The following is a 15906-nucleotide window of genomic DNA, read 5'->3' as shown; positions in this document are numbered from 1 at the left end:
TTTCTTCTCCAGCTCATCTTACAGATGAGGAAACTAAGGCAAACAGGGTTAAATGGGTTGCTTGGAGTCACACAGCCAGTAAGTGTCTGGGTCTGTCACTCTATCCACTTTACCACCTAGTTGCCCAAAGATAAATAGCAGTATCCCTATACCTCTAACTGGACAATATTTGAAATAATGTTTAAATAGAGCTGGCAAAGACTTTAGAGAAGAAACACCATATAGTGAACCATCCATTGAATCTAGCCTTAGTTCATATCCAGACTGTGTCTCTGTTACCTTGACTAGTTCACTTAATTGCTCTTGGCCTCATCTGAAAAATGGTAGAGGTGGGCTAGATGACTTCTTAGGTCCCTTCTATCTCTATAAATCTGTGAATTAAGACTTTAAGAGATACTGTATTTGGAGAGGATCTAGATATAGTGAATAGGTTCCATGATGTGGAATCAATTCAAATTCCACCACACACACTTTTAAGTGGTATAACACTGGGCAAATAGCTTAATATTTCTGAGCTTTAGTTTACCCATATGTAAAAAATAGGGAATTTTGTCTCTAATATCCTTTCCAGCACTAGACTTATGATGTTATTGCAGCACCTTCTCCCTTGTTATTTGTGGATTAATTATTCTCCATTGCCTTTTAAATGCTTTTTGGTAGATTTGAGCTTTAATAATAAACCCTTAACAAGCTTAGTAAACTAGGTAACTTCAAAAAGTTTAAAGGGCTTGACTGAAGTGGTTATTGTATATATAGAACAATATATTTCTGACTTTTCGTTTTTTTGCTCATATGCTCTAAACATCCCTGATTGAATGAAAAGAACATAAGGAATTGATAAATTCCAAGATGTTTTTCTTAGGGTCCCTTTGACCTCCAGGATCTACGACTAGGTACTTTTAGAAAAGACATAATTATGGCAAAGTTGTGCAAGCACATTTATGAAACTAAGAGTTACGGTAATCAATGAATTTCTATAAGAGGCAGACATTTAGGCAACTCCCCAGCATATTTCCCCTTCTGACCCCTGTCTCTATAGAGTGTCCTTGACTTTGGTATGATCATCAGTCAGTTACTGTCATTTCCATTGGTACATTGGGACACTTTCTGTGTCACAAAGGTGCTGAGTAGTACCTTTGTTTTATTAGTCCCTGGCTGCAATGAAGGAGGAGATAATTCTGATACCTCAGAATGCTGAATCCACTGAAAAGTGCCTTGAGGCATTCTGGGCTATTTTAGAAATCAAGGAAGGGACATAGCTTTTTAAATTTAAGTTACATGCTTTACTTTTTATTAAAGCTCCTTAAATGTGTAAAATATTCACATTTGGATTCAGTGGCTATTTTTTTCAATATCCAAGTTTATTTTTAGGGGATGGGGCAAAGATTTTTCATGAGTAGAGGGGATTTAATGGATAGAAACTCACTACACTAAAGCAGATGAGTACATTCTCTGTAACTTAAAGCCTTAGAGAGTTTCTTGGGGGCAATGAGAGGTTCTGTAACTTGCCCATGGTCAGACATCTCATATGTATCAAAATCAGGACTAGAATCCAAGTCTTACATGAAGAAGTAGAAAGAAAAATGGATTTATAGTCAAGGACCTGGATTCAAATTCTCTTTGCCATCTGCTACCTTTCTGACCTTTGGAAACAAGCTATAGCTCTCTTGACCTCAGTTCTCTCATCTTTAAATGAGGGAGGTTAAAATAGATGACCTCTAGGGTCCCTTCCACCTCTAAATCTCTAATCCGTTGATTCTGATATCTTATTCCTACCTCTAAGGCTGACATCTTATCTATTGTACCTTTCAGCCTATGTTGAATGAACCCATTATTTTCCCTTCACAGAAACTGACAGTCTTGCAGAATCTATGATAAACATTGTTTTTTTGATATAGTATTTTATTTTTTCCAATTACATGTAAAGATAATTTTTAACATTTATTTTTAAAAATTGAGTTTCAAATTTTCTCCTTCCTTCCCTCTCTTCTTCTCCCCTTTCCTTTCTCCTTAAGATGACAAGCAATTTAATGTAGATTACCTTTGTGCAATATGATACATATTTGAAGAAAGGGATTATACTTGATGTGATCTTGTTCAAGTCCTTAGTTCTCAGGGTTATCATCATTTCATCATCCAGTATGAATCAGTGCTTTTAAGCACAGCTAAAGCTCTATAGGACCCTCTACATTTCAACTTAATTGCAAGCTTTCACCCTTGACCTTTGGAAATCTGACATTTTTGGTAGCCTCCCTCCACCCCTTTTTTCTCTGGACTACTATTATTGATTTGACTTATAATCTCAGATAGAGTTTCCTAGAACACTGAGAATTTACATGACTTGCCCAAGGTGTAAACTATATCGGCTATAGGAAACTTCAATTGGTAACTAAAGTGCCTGACATCTTGAAATATTTTTTTTTAGGTAGGTGGTAGGTTGGTTGAGGAAACCTTAAGTTAAACTATTTTGCATCCTTTCAGCAAGGTAGATAAGAGTAGATGCTCAGAAATATTTCTAGATCTCTGGAACTAGACAAGATCATTTGGTCTAATCCTCATTTTCAAAGGAACCCTAGGGAAATGCTATTATTTGCCAAAGGCACAAAGTTGGTTAGAAGAATGGTGACTAGAGTACATATCTCTCCTGACACCATGGTTCAGTACTCTTTCTACTCTATGGGGTTACTAATCTTTAATTTGTTGATTGCATAGTCCCAATAGTTCAAAGATGGATAGAATTGAATATTTCTCAGAGAGAAATAACAGTTGTGTGGTTTGAGGATTTAAAAGGTTTGTGATTGAACAAAGGTTTCAGGAGAAGTCTTCCAGTGACAGGATTCCCCCTTCCCATTATATTCAGGATACCCATGAACTTCCAGGGACTCTCTTCTCATGACTAGAAACATAGGGATGCATGGGAATGTGACCTTAGAGCTTGATTAATGTGGCTAGGGGCTTGCATGCTCACCTCTGCATGCATTTTGGGATTTTAGCTGAATGGCACCCATTAGTCTGGGATGAACTGAGTGGCAAGATGTGTACATCTGAGTCCCTGATGCTGAGTTCAGACATAAAGACTTAACATAAGTTAATCAAATAAACTAGTGTTCAGTTCTATTTGACTCCAATCCTGTGCCACTTTTTAGTTGCATGGATTTAGAAAATGTTAACCAAAAGCCAGTCTGTTTTCATTTATGCCTTTGTATCTCTAGCACCGAGAACAATACCTCTTATGTACTAGTTTCTTAATACATGCTTATTGAACTTAGTTGAATTGAATTTTTTTAAAAGGGTGGAGAGAGAGGGAGGTTATTGTGGATTAAACCGAGGATCAAGAAGGGAGGGATAATGCCTAAGAGTGTTTTGCAAGGTTTGTTCAGGAAAATTATCTGCTGACCTCTTTTTAGATCATTGTTCGTTTGCTTTAAGCAAATAGTCATTCATAGGGAAGCAGTTTACTGAATAAGGAAGTTGCTAGTTAAAATCAAAAGGCTTGAGTTTGAATTTTGGTTCCAATACTGTGGAATTCTGGGCATTTCATATCTCTCTGCATCTGCACTCTGTGAACCTGCAAGTACTCCTTAAGCATACCTTATTACTATTAATACTGCAGCAATGATTGCTACTATTATTATCCTATTGATGTTAATATCTTGGACCAAGCTGTCAAAACAAATCCTGTAGTAGTTATTCAGTACCTACTGGGCACCAAAGAAAAGGGATAGAAACCGGATATACAGATAAAAAGACTTAAATCCCAACTCTCCAGGAGTTTATGTACTGGTGAGGGGAGGGAGGGATAGCAGTCAGTGGAGAAATAAAAGGGAAGTGATCAAGTAAAGAAGAGAAGCATTTATTAAACACCTACTATGTACTATACTTTTTATTTTTCAATCTGAGAGCACCAAGGAAACAAGTGGCAGAGAAGGATACACAAATAAATGCCATGAATCCAGGAGTTTTCTGTTAAATGTTTAAGGACCTGCTCTCAAAAAACCAAAAGTACTACACTATCACTTTCTTAGGTTTAGATTATCAATAAAGCAACACATCAATTCTTGATTTGTGGTGTTTTTGATTTCTTAGGTAAAATGAGCCAGTATGAGCTGACTCCATCATATATATACATACATTATATATCTATATCTTTCTCTCTCTCTCTATATATATATATATCTCTGTGTGTGTATTATGTATGTATGTATACCTGCCTCTGTGCACTGGATAAGAGAAGCTTATTGTAAAGTTCACTATTGGCTAAAAGCCACCTGTTTTTCTTGTTTACATGGTGAAAGGAAAATATTGGTCTGAAGGAAGATATAAAAGTAGAAAGTCATTATTTACATAGTAAGATTTGATGTTGGTTGCACTCACAGCTATCAGTCAGAGTCTATTGGCAAAAGAAAAAAAAAAGACTGTCTTTTCAGGGGAATTGTAGATCAGTAGTTTTACAACCCTCATTGTTAGAGTGATTCAAACCACCTGAGTTGCCTGAAGTTCTTGCATCTAGAGACAGTCTGAAAACCCCTGAATTACTACTAATGGGAACAAGTTCCTTAGGAGTCCTCAGCTGGACTTGTTGCAGATTTGGACTCAGATCAGCTTTGGACTTTAGAGATTACATATTCATACCCCAAACCAGTTTGCCTGAGTCCAGCTTTTATTTTTCTTCTGCCCTGTCCTCCTCATATCACTAATTTTTAAAGTCCTAGTTCAACTGATTTGAAAACAACTAAAAAAAAGTCTTAAGAAAAACAAACAAAAAAACCCCATTAAGTCACTTTCTTCCTCCCCTAAATTATTTTTATGAGTCAAACAGTTACATGACTTGGCTCGATAGGGTTAGTGTCAATTCTAGTAAAATTACTTTTTAGCATGGCCAATTTTTTTTCTTTGCTTATTTTCTTCAGTGTTTTTCTTTTGAGAACGTTATGTAAAGGAAATTGATGGGAATATTATGTGAAGGCTGGAATTTCATACACACAAGAATGAGGACAAGGAAGATTTTCGGTTTCTATGGCAACATTACCTAACTAGCTCGTAGGGATGCCTGAGAAAGATTTGAGTCTGTTTGTTAAGCCTGTGGGAGGGCTTAAAAAAAAAAAAAGCAACAAAAAACATGATGGCATGAACACTGTGGCTGAAATGGTTTTCATCCTCCTGGATTTAAATCTTACAAAGTTCTTGTTTTGAACTTTGAGCATAGCATATGGTCCCACATTTCCCATATAAATCTCCATTTCCTGCTTTTACTCCTCCATCTTCTAAATCCCCATTTCCTAAAATGCAAAGATTGTGGTTTTCCTTAGGCTAACTGGTCTGCCCTTCACAAATCCTTTCTGAATGAGTGGGTGTGGCCAGTTGGGAGAAGTTATTTTTATGCAACACTAGTTATGTAAATTATAGAACTAGAATTCTTTTTTTTTGGCCTAAAAATAGCTTGTCACTTGTCTGGCAAAACTCCCTCCTGAGCCTCTCAGTGACATGGCAATATTTGGCATCTGATAAAAAGTCAGATGTGGATTATATTGATCCTAAACATAGCAGGAGCCCTATTGAAATAGCATCAAATGTGTCATAGCATCTAAATATTTCTGTTAGGCTTTAAAAGGCCCCTGATTTCATTGGGGTGGGGTACTCTCTCCTTTAAAGCAGAGCACAATGACATTTCCACACCCTAACAAACAGTTACTGTGAGCTTCAGGGCCCAAATTCATTAGCTGGTAGCTGATTCTCAGAACCTAACTGATATCAGACACCCTGTTTGTCATTGGACCCATACTTTTCAGCTTGGTGGTACCTGTCAAAGAGAGTTCATCGGCTCTCCTGGGACTTCCTTGGGTCATCTTCACCTTGTGATGAGGCTTTAGAAATTTGTATATTATTGCTTTTTAGATATTAAAAAAAATGTCTTGTCTCTGCATCTGCTTCATGGATTGTTTCGAATTAAGGTACAGAAGCAGCATTTATTTCAAAGTATGACATTCTTTAGAGAAGAAATAATGCTTAGAAGAATGATTGCTATTTAGTGAACTCCAGGAAGAAGGGGAGAGTGGATGGAAGCTGAAGGTCCTGGCAAGTGAATGTGGAACAAATGACTTTGACACTTGTTTCACCTTGTCATATATTGCCATGCTCGTTGTATATGTATGTGTGTATACATACCTATGTCTATATGCATGAGTATGTATGCACCTATATGTATATACATATATGTACATATACACATGTCATTCAGCTAGTACTGTTTGCCATGGCATCTAGAAAGCAGCTAGATGGTACAATGGAAAGAATGCTGGGTTTGGACTCAGGAAGACCTAGGTCAAGTTGTGACCTCAGCCACTTCCTGGCTGAGTGACCCTTGACAAGCCATTTACTGAATATCAGTCTCAGTTTCTTCATCTTTAAAAAGAAAAGGTTGGATTTGATGCTGCTAAGGTCACTTCCAGATCTAAATCAATGAACTTGAGGTCTTTGCACATCACAGAATGCCCTGAGTTCCTAGGAGGAAGTCCCCAAGAGCTGACTATAGTGGGTAGTGTGAAAGCATTCCTTTCTATACCCTCAGCATTACAATTACTTGGTAATTACTTTATTGTATTTGTGTGCATGTTCCCCCCCTGCCCAAAAAAGATGTCACTTGATCAGGGAATTCTTTGGGAAGGAGGTGACTCCAGCAGTGGTTCTTGAAAGAATAGAGGGACATCCACAGGTGGTACCAATGATATGAGTAATGATGGGAAAAGAAGCAAGCAAGATGACAATAGAGGACAGAAAGTAACCCCATTTTGTGGAATTAAGTGGAATTCCACTCCATTAAGGAATGATTGGGTAAAATTCTGAGAGAGATTTGTTCCAGGTCACCTTATAATCCTGCTTTAGACCTGGGGATGCCAGACAAGAGACAGGTAAAGTCCAATATAGTGGCTCATATAAAGGCAGGCAATCAGTGGAAGAAGCATGATCTGAAGTAAGAATCTGGAAGTTTGTGACCTGGTTAAACAGAAGATGGAAAGTGTAGAAGCAGAGAGAGAAATTAGTAGGTACAAGTGTGTGCCAGCCTTAGTTCCCTCATCTGTAGATACAACAATTAGCACTTATCACATAGAGGAGTTGTGAAGATTAGATTAGGTAATATGTGGTAAAGCGCTTGGAAAATCTTAAGGAACTATATAAATATTAATTGTTATTAGCAGTATTACTGTTTTTGCACCTAATAACTATTCTCACAAGATCTTGCCCCAAGTTAGTATTTGTTCTCCAGTACTTTGCATGTATTTGTATTTATTCCCCTTATATTTGTGCTGTATATATTTATATGTGCAACCATTTCCTTCCCTATAAGTATAAGTTTCTTGGAAGTCGGGCTTGGCTCATTCTTTGTATGTGAATTCCTAGTGCCTAGCCCAGTGCCTGACAAAAAGCAGGTGCTTACTAAATGCTTATTGATTGTTTGAGAAAAGGGGTGGAACTGTGAGTCTTAGTATTGCCCATGGGTGTGAGTTACTGTGGGTCTGTGGAGTGTGAATGATGAGTGTTTTAAAGGACAGTGTTTATTCAGATCAAGGTCCTGGGAAGCTGTGGGTGCTTCTCAGACTTGTGGAATTCTGAAACATTTGACAGTGTGGAGAAAAGGGGTTTTGGGGCTAGGTGAGGCTGGTCTACTACACTGATGCTTTGGATCCTGACGTCAAACATGTGCTGAGTCCCTGGAACTATCTTTAGGGAATGTTGATAGCATCATTTGAAGGACAATGGTGATGCATATTGTGGGATGATTGTAGTCCTGGTGGATGTGATACCAGATTGAAAGTGGTGTGAGCTCCCAATTGTCCTTGCTTGTGAAAAAGAGAAGGCTTGTGGGTGATAGGAACAGCCTCAGCACCAGAGTTAGAGGGTGTGTGTATGGAAGGAAGGGAGCACAGAACAATAGTAGTTTCTGCTTATCTTGATCTCAAATAGGGACCTGGGAATGACATACTTGACCTTGGGAATGACATCTGGAGATTTTCGGAGTAGCAAGGGACATCCCATGGTATATAGGCAGGATGAGCTTTGTGACACATCAAGAGCCTGGCAGCAGACAACAATAGAGATCCAGGAAGAAGGTGTCAGGGATATCTGACAGGGAATAGCAAGGATGAATACAGTCCTAGAGCCTCAAGTTCAGAAATAGGGCTCTGGGGTGTGGAAGGACCATCAAGAACAAAGCAAGGGTTCTAGTCTTATGGACTATAGGATGTAGATTATCCAGGATTGATTATAAGCTTGGAGGAAAAGGACTGGCAACCTATGACTGATGGTGGGCTTGTAATAATAGTACCAGAAATATTTTGGTCTGGCTTTGTATTGTCACTGAGGTAGGGAACTCCCAGTGAGGGAATGCCCTTTACCAGTGCAATTCATCAGTTTCTTAGCCCTGAGAATTTAAGTAACCTACTCAAGTTCACCCAGTATAGGTCAGAGGCAGGATTTAAACCCAGGTCTTCCCAGCCCTGAGATTGGGCCTATATTCCTTCTTCCAGGTGGTCTCCATACAAATAGTTGAGATGTATATAGCACTTTAAGGTTTTTAGAACTGCTTTACATAAAATCTTCTCAACAACCCCGAGAAGTGGGTATGATTCTTATCAGAGGAACATAGATTTCAATTGGAAAAAGACATTTGAGATAATCTAGTTTACTTCCTCCCCATTTTATAAATGAAGAAACTGAGGTGCAGAAAAGGGATTTGAACAAAGTTTCTCCTGACTTCAAGTCAATTATCCTTCTACTATATCACATTGAAAGTAAGAGGGAGAAGATGGCAGAGTAAGCAGTAAATCACTGAAACTCTCCTATATTCACTTCTTTTTTCATATCTTTTAAAATTTTTTTTATTTTTCAAATGCTTTATTAACTTCTGATTCACATCATTCATTTCCCCCAGATTTTGAGTTACAAAATTTCTCCCCATTTTCCCCTTACCCACCGCCACAAAATAGCAGTTCCACAGATTATCCCCTCCTCCAATCTGCTCTCTCCCATATTTTCTCCCATACCCCTTTCGACTTTTCCACTAGGACATGGTGGGTTTCTATACCCCAGTGCCTGTATATCTTATTTCCCAATTACATGTAAAATAGTATTAATAATAGTATATATACATTTGATTTTAAAACTTTGAATTCCAGATTCATTGCCTTCCTCCCTTGTCACCCACCCTTACTGGAAAGATAAGTAGTTCAGTATAAGTTGTACATGTGTGGCTAATGCAAAACAATAACATAGTAGATATATTGTAAAAGACTGACTATATTTCCCTCCCTCCTATCCCACCTCCCACTTGTTCTATTCTCTACTTTGATCCCGACCCTTTTCAAAATTAGATGCTTCCAATTTCCCTCCCCGCAGCCTGCCCTCCTTTCTATCATCCCCCCTCCAATCCCCTTCCCCGCTACTCTCCTGTAGGGTGAAATAACCTATTTAGTATGTATTTCATTCCCTCCCCAAAAGCCAAATTCAATGAGAATAAGGTTGACCCATTCCCTTTTGCCTTCCTATTCTTCCCCTCCATTGTAACCATTTTCCCTTGCCTCTTCTTTTTGAGATAGTTTACCTTATTCTGTCTGTCCTGATCTCCTCTCATTATATTCCTCTCACCTCTTAATTTTGCCTATTAAGTATCATCTCTTCCTATTAAATTGGTCCTGTGCCCAAAATATGTATACCTGTAAACATATATATATACGCACACATTCATAGACACACACATACATATATATATACACATATAACCATATATATATATATATATATATATTTCTATTCCCTTCAACTAATTTCATACTGACAAAAGTTTCATCAGTTACAATTATTGTTTTTCCATGTAGGAATGATAATAGTTCAACTTTGATAAGTTCCTTATAATTTCTTTTCCCTGTTTACCTTCTTATGCTTCTCTTGCTTCTTGTATCTGAATGTCAAGTTTTCTATTCAACTCTGGTTTTTTCATCAAGAATGCTCGAAAGTCCTCTATTCCACTGAATGACCATATTTTCCCCTGAAACATGATACTCAGTTTTGCTGGGTAGGTTATTCTTGGTTTTAATCACAGCTCCTTTGACCTCCAGAATATCATATTCCTGGCCCTTCGATCCCTTAGTGTAGAAGTGCTATGTCCTGGGTTATCCTGATTGTGTTTCCACAATATTAAAATTGCTTCTTCCTGGCTGCTTGTAATATTCTCTCCTTAATCTGGGAATTCTGGAACGTGGCTATAATATTCCTAAGAGTTTTTTTTTGGGGGGGGGGCAATCTTTTTCAGGGCGATTGGTGGATTCTTTCAACCTCTATTTTGCCCTCTGGTTCTAAAACATCAGGGCAGTTTTCTTTGAGAACTTCCTGGAGGATGATTTCTAGGTTCTTACTTTGATCATGGCTTTCAGGTAGTCCAATAATTTTTAAATTATCTCTCCTGGATCTATTTTCCAGGCCAGTGGTTTTTCTCATGAGATATTTCACCTTGCCTTCTATTCTTTCATTTGTTTGGATCTGTTTAACAGCATCTTTATTTCTCATAAAGTCATTAGCTTCCATTTGCTCCAATCTAATTCTGAAGCCATGATTTTCCTCATTGAGATTTTGAGATTCTTTTTCCATCAGGCAAATTCAGCTCTTTAAGGCATTCTTCTCCTCATTGCCTTTTTGAGCCTCTTTTGCCAATTGAGTTAATCTGTTTTTTAAGGTGTTATTTTTCTCAGTGAGGCTGTTGACTCTCATTTCGTAATTTTCTTGCATCGTTCTCATTTCTCTTCCCAATTTTTCCTCCACTTTTCTTATCTGCTTCTTAAGGTCCTCTTTGGCCTGTAAGCAGCTTTTATTTTCCTTTTAAGCTTTTGGTGCAGGAGTTCTGACTTCACTGTCTTCCTTCTGTTCCATGCTTTGCTCCCTTTTGTCCCCAAAATAGGAGTCTAATGTTAGAATCTTCTGTCTGCTTTTTTTCCTTTGACTGGTCATGTCGCCCCTCAGTCACTTGACCCCTGGGCTTTTTGCCACAGTAGGACTCTGCCACCAGACAGGGGAGCTTTCATCCCAAATTCTGGGGTTTTCTCAGCTGCTGGAGGTATTAGATGGGTGTAACAGCAAGCACCCCAGCGTCCCAAGGGTGGCTGCCAACACAGGTTCTTAGATCTGCTTTGCTAAAGGAAAGCAACTCAAAATTGGTTAACAAGTTTACTTTAATCAGTAAAATATATATTGTTTACCTAGTTCAGGGGGAAAAGGTCAGTACCCCGAACTTCAGAGTATACAGACAGAATTATCAAGACAGAGAAACAGATCAAGTAGACAGGTTTCCATACTGTCCAACCATTACATCTATACCAAATCAGCATCTGGGTTTTTCAAAGCCAGGGGGCTCTCAACAATGGCTTCCCAGAATCTCATCTGATCAAATCACAGAACACTTCTCAAAGTGAGCCCCAAAGCAAAGCTTCACATCAGGGATTATATAACCTTCTCCTGGGTCAGAGAATGTAACCACCCTCTTGACCCACTGCCCAATCACACAGCATCAAGGTGTGGGCATTCCTGAAAACCAAGTCTCCTGCCACAGGCTCCATTTGACCACATTCAGCCTATTAGGAGGCAGAGTATATTTTCAAATCAAGGAAGTTTCTCAGAGTCTCTTAAGCCTATCAAAGGGCCTAGGGGCACGGAAGATCTTGAAATTTGCATTTCCATTACAATGGGTGCCCTCTCTGAGGCCTCCACAAGCTCTGGCAAGCTGGACATATACCCTAGGACCTCCCCCCTAGACTGCAATCCAGATCCAGGGAGCTTAAAGCTGGAGTGATTACCCTCAGACTGAATGCTTGGTCCCCCTACACTCTGCAGGCCAGGAGCTGAAGCTGCCATGTGACTCTGGCAGCCTGTGCTGGTGTCTCAGAGGCTTCTGGCCCCGGGGGCAAAAGCAATGCACTGCCACTTACTTGGTCCCAAAGTCCAGGCTGTACTGACCTCTCACTGTGTCCTTCGCATCTATGTGTTGATAATTCTGGAAATGGCCACAGCTGTTGCAGATCTGGAGTCCCTCTGGCCAGCAGCTGGTCAGGCCCGTCTTGGGGCTAAAGCCTCGGTGTGGAGCTGAGCTCGGCTCCCAGAGTGCTGAGCTGGCCGATTCCTGCTGGCCTGATGGGCTGTGCTCAGCAGGAGGTTAGCTTCTCTGTGTCATTTTGTGGGTTCTGCAGCTCCAAAGTTTGTTCAGAGAACCTTTTTACATTGATTGGGGAAAGTGGAAGCCAGAGCCACTTGGAGGTCATGCTTCTACTCTGCCATCTTGACTCCACCCCTGCCATATTCACTTCTAAACAACCATAAAATAGCACCCCAAAGCAAATCCTGTAATAACAGGACCAATAAAAAAGACAGGATGAAACAATGTTTTAGCCCCAAAACCTTGGAATATCAGCAAGAAAGGTCCATTTCACCCAGGTAAAAAAGAACACATTCCAGGGCAAGAAACATCCCAGGAAGCCAGCAGCAAGCCCCACCTCAGCAAACCAGTGGGAGATCTTGAACCCCAATGTGGTGGAAATGGCCGAGCCAACACCAGGATCCCCATGTACCTTAGCATAGCCAGGGCAACTGGCAGAATTCAGCTCTAATCCCTGAGCAAACAGGCATCCTCCAGCTGCCAGACCTCCATGTGTTTCAGTACAAACCTGGTGAAATGCAGACACACCTCACTGGGTCCCAGCTCATGCCAGACACCACCACTAGGACCCCAGCTCAGCACCACATAAACTGCCAGACTCCTATGCCCTCCAGTAGCACCAGCCACCTCCCACACCCTAAGCCCAGGACCTCAGGGCAAGATCAGTATAGCACAAAGTAAATAGCCAGGATATGCAACCATTCGCACAAGAAGCCTGAGACAGTGTCCCTTCCATACCAGATGCAGAGCTCAAATTTAAAAAAAAAAAAAAGGAAAAATTAAAAAAAAAAGAAATGAGCAAAAAACAACACTAGAAGAATTGGAGCATAGAAAATTATTATGGTGACAAGGAAGACCAAGACACAAACTCAGAAGAGGGCAACAGTGTCAAAAGACCTATGGGCAAAATCTCAAAGTAAAATGGGTAATTTTCTCAAGCCCCAAAAGAACTCATGGAAGAGCTCAAAAAGGTGTTTAAAAATAAAATAAGAAAGGTCGAAGAAAAAACATGGGAGAAGAAATGAGAGTGCTACATGAGAATTATGAAAAAAGAGTCAACAAGTTAGAAAACTGCTTAAAAAAAGTAGAATTAGACAAATGGAAAAAGAAATACAAAAACACACTGGAGGAAATAACCCCTTAAAGAGTACAATTGCCCAAATGGAAAAGTGCAAAAACTGGGGGTGGAGCCAAGATGGTGGAGTAGAAGCATGACCTTCCCTCAGCTCCAGCTTCCACCTTCCCCAATCAATGTAAAAAGGGACTCTAAACAAACTTTGGAGATGCAGAACCCACAAAATGACACAGAGAAGCTAACCTCCTGCTGAGCACAGCCCATCAGGCCAGCAGGAATCGGCCAGCTCAGCACTCTGGGAGCCGAGCTCAGCTCCACACCGAGGCTTTAGCTCCAGGACGGGCCTGGCCAGCTGCTGGCCAGAGGGACTCCAGATCAGCAGCAGCTGTGGCCTTTTCCAGATTTAACAACACATAGATGCGAAGGACAAAGTGAGAGGTCAGTGCAGTCTGAACTTTGGGACCCAGTAAGTGGGAGTGCATGGCTTTTGCCCCCAGGGCGAGAAACCGCTGAGACGCCTGCACAGCCAGCCAGTGCCACATGGCAGCTTCAGCTCCTGGCCTGCAGAGTGTAGGGGGACCAAGCACCAGTCTGAGGGGTAATTGCTCTTGCTTTAACCTGCTTGTATATGGATTGCAGTCTAGGGTGGAGGTCCTGGGGTGTGTGTCCAGCTTGCCAGAGTGTGTGGAAACATCAGAGAGGGCACCCATCTAATACCTCCGGCAGCTGAGAAAACCCCAGCGTTTGGGATGAAAGCTCCCCTGTCTGGTGGCAGAGTCCTACTGTGGCAAAAAGCCCAAAAGTCAAGTAAAAAAAGGCAGAATTACACAGAATTTGGAAGCTGCAACATTAAAGGATCAGAGGTCATGGAACTTGATATTCTGGAAGGCAAAGGAACTAGGACTACACACAAGAATCACCTAGGAAAATTAAGCATAATACATCAAGGGGAAAAGGTCAGTCAATGAAATAGAAGGATTTCAAGCTTTTATAAGGAAAAGACCAGAACTAAGCCAAAAATTTGACCTCCAATATCAAGAATAAAGAAAAGCATAAACAAGTAAAAAAAGGGAAAAGAAAACATAAGAGATTCATTATTATGCTTTAGATGAAGTTTAAAAGAAAGCAAGGGAAGCAATCCTGATCTTAGACAAAATGAAAGCAAAAATAGACCTAAGTAAAAGAGGAAGGAAACTACATCTTGATAGAAGGTACCATAGATAGTGATGCTATATCAGTATAAAGCATATGTGAACCAAGTGGTGTTGCATCCAGATTCTTAAAGGAGAAGGTAAGTGAGTTACAAGAAGAAATAGACAGAAAAGTTGTACTAGTGGAGGACTTAATCTGTCCCCACTCAGAATTCAATAAATCCAACCAAAATATATATAAGAAAGAAACTAAAGCGATAAATAGAATATTAGAAAAGTTAGATATGACAGACCTTTGGCATGATTTAGACAGAAAGGGTGACAATATAAGCCAATTAGAAGAGCAAGGAATAGTCTACCTGTCAGATCTATGCAGAGGGGAAGAATTCATGACCAAACAAGAGATAGAGATCATTACAAAATGTACAATAGATAATTTTTATTATATTAAAAAGCTTTTGTAGAAACAAAATCAAGGCAACAAAGATTAGAAGGAAAGTAGAAAGATGGGAAACAATATTTACAAACTCTGATAAAGTCCTCATTTCTCAAATATATATAGAACTGAGCCAAATTTATAAGAATACCAGCCATTCCCCAATTGATAAATGGTCAAAGGATATGAACAGGCAGTTTTCAGATGAAGAAATAAAAGCTATCTGTAAGTATGTGAAGAAGTGCTCAAAATCACTTTTGATGAGAGAAATGCAAATTAAAACAACTCTTAGGTATTGCCTCACATGTATCAGATTGGCTAATATGACAAAAAAAGCAAAATGATAAATGTTGGAGAGGGTATGGGGAAGTTGGGACACTAATGCACTGTTGGTGGAATGGTGAACTGATTCTGGAGAGCAATTTGGAACCATGCTGAAAAGGCAACAAAACTGTGCATACCCTGTGATCCAGAAATACCACTACTACTTCTGTATCCCAAAGAGACCATAAAAAAGGGGGAAGGACATACATGTGCAAAAATGTTTATAACAGCTCTTCTCATGGTGGCAAAATATTGGAAATTGAGGGGATGCCCATTAGTTGGGGAATGGCTTAATAAACTGTCATATATGAATGTAATGGAATACTATTGTGGAATAAGAAATGATGGAAAGGCAGGCTTCAGAAAAACATGGAAAGACTTGTATGAACTGATGCAAAACAAAATGAACAGAATGAGGAAGACTGTGCACAGTATTGGCAGCAATGTGTGATCAACTATGAATGACTAAGCTTCTCAGCAACACAATGATCTAAGACAAGCACAAAAGACTCAAGAAGGAAAATTCCATCCACATCCAGATAAAAAAAAAACCTGATGATCTCTGAATGCAGATTTAAGCATTTTTTATTTAATTTATTCTTTCCCATGTTTTTCTTTTACATCTGTTTCTTCTTTCACAGCTGTGAGTAATATGGAAATATTTTTACATGATACCACATGTATAAACTATATCAAACTGCCTACCATTTCAGGAGAGAAGAAA

The 15906-nt window shown here is 39.5% G+C and overlaps 1 protein-coding gene across 2 annotated transcripts in view; it reads left to right on the top strand.

Moving 5' to 3' along the window:
* The window catches only part of GASK1B (golgi associated kinase 1B), a 53748-nt gene that overhangs the window by 24866 nt on the left and 12976 nt on the right, over positions 1 to 15906 (top strand). The gene's annotated exons all lie outside the window — the stretch shown is intronic.

The sequence above is a fragment of the Petaurus breviceps genome, unplaced genomic scaffold (genome assembly GCF_028583685.1).
Source record: "Petaurus breviceps papuanus isolate PSGF00001 unplaced genomic scaffold, PetGlider_PUasm1.0 76, whole genome shotgun sequence".
Lineage (NCBI taxonomy): Eukaryota > Metazoa > Chordata > Mammalia > Diprotodontia > Petauridae > Petaurus > Petaurus breviceps.
This window is presented reverse-complemented; position numbering and strand designations above follow the sequence as displayed.